The following is a 1518-nucleotide window of genomic DNA, read 5'->3' as shown; positions in this document are numbered from 1 at the left end:
GGGGGGGGGGGGGGGGGGGGGGGGGGGGGGGGGGGGGGGGGGGGGGGGGGGCTGAAATGCAAGTGGGTAGCAAATGCTTGGCGTGCTGCTCCGTTCTATTTGTTTTATTTTTCTTTAAAATGCTTTGTTGTTGTTTCCTTGCACATAAACATGGTCTTTTTTTCTTTTTTTCTTTTTCCTTTTTCAAAATAAGGTTTTGAATGTAAACACAATCCCCCAAGTTTTAGTGACTACTATTCGTACTTCTACAAAATTAATACTGAAGTTTTGATTACTGTTAAAAGAATAGATCATCTAGATCATCTAGATTGTAGATTAGTTACTAGTCATAGGTAATTATTGGCTTATAATATGATTGAGATCGTTATTATCATTTTTTAATATTTTAAATTACTCTATAACATGCTTGTAGTTATTTAAAATAGATGATGGAAATCGTATTTAAAAGGATAAAATCAAATATGGAAATCATGTTTTGGAATAATTTTAGTTTTCTTTTTTGTTTGTGACCATTAGTTTGATGGTCATTCTAAAACTTGATTGTCGATAATTAGAGTGACATGAATGGTATATATAAAGATTAAAGATACAGTCCTTCTCGTCCATTTTGTAAAATAAATTCATCTGTGCCCTCCCCACTCCCTTTATGGAATTAGGACCTTACTTCTTTGATCAAATATCTGTAAATATACGAAATAATTTGAGGAGTTCAACATTTGTATTCATAGACATCCTAGTTTCGAATGGAATAAATGGCAGTCCTGTTTTGATTCTTAGTTAAATAATGATAAAATTTCTTAGTTAAATAATTTCGGTTGCGGTTGGCATTGGCGACTTAAACCCACCATTTTTTTAAATTATGTAGAGAAAATTTTAGAAAGCACTTGAAAATTAGTTTTAAGGAATAATTTTACAAGCTAAAAGCAAATAAGGAAGAACCACAACATTTGATACTGTATAACTCAAGTGGAAAAATTGAAAACTAGTCATATCTCCGTATAGTACATTTTGAGACATTTTAGTCTTGGTAGTGTAAACATGATTTTGGCGAATGATCATGCATCCCATGTTAAAATAACTAGAATAACAAGTACCTAACTAACATGAAAACAAGTAAAAAGAGTTTGGAATGGGCATGCAGCCATAAACAACATGTCCTGGACAAACATGATCGAGGCATCCGACACGCGACAACAGGCAACACGCTTTCGACAAGCATGACTGTGACATCCTCCCCTATTTAATTGGTTGACGTCTATGTCAACTGAATCTTCATGAACTCAATGATGTACAATGAGGCTGACTTCAAGTCTTTCGATGCATTTTCAATTGATCTCAGCATTAAGGAGTCTCTTCCAACCTATCAAAAACTATTGAAATTTTCTTATAAGTTTGTCCACTCTTCGTGTCTTCTCAGCCAGAATCTCTTCTACTTCATTCACGGTGGAATTATTCTTCATGGCATGAGGGTGTCGTCTCATTGTGCTTGGTGTCTTCTTGATCGAGATAGTAACGTTT

The sequence above is a fragment of the Cucurbita moschata genome, unplaced genomic scaffold (genome assembly GCF_002738365.1).
Source record: "Cucurbita moschata cultivar Rifu unplaced genomic scaffold, Cmos_1.0 Cmo_Scf00083, whole genome shotgun sequence".
NCBI classification, from domain to species: domain Eukaryota; kingdom Viridiplantae; phylum Streptophyta; class Magnoliopsida; order Cucurbitales; family Cucurbitaceae; genus Cucurbita; species Cucurbita moschata.
The sequence above is the reverse complement of the archived record's forward strand: the minus strand, read 5'-3'. Positions refer to the sequence as shown.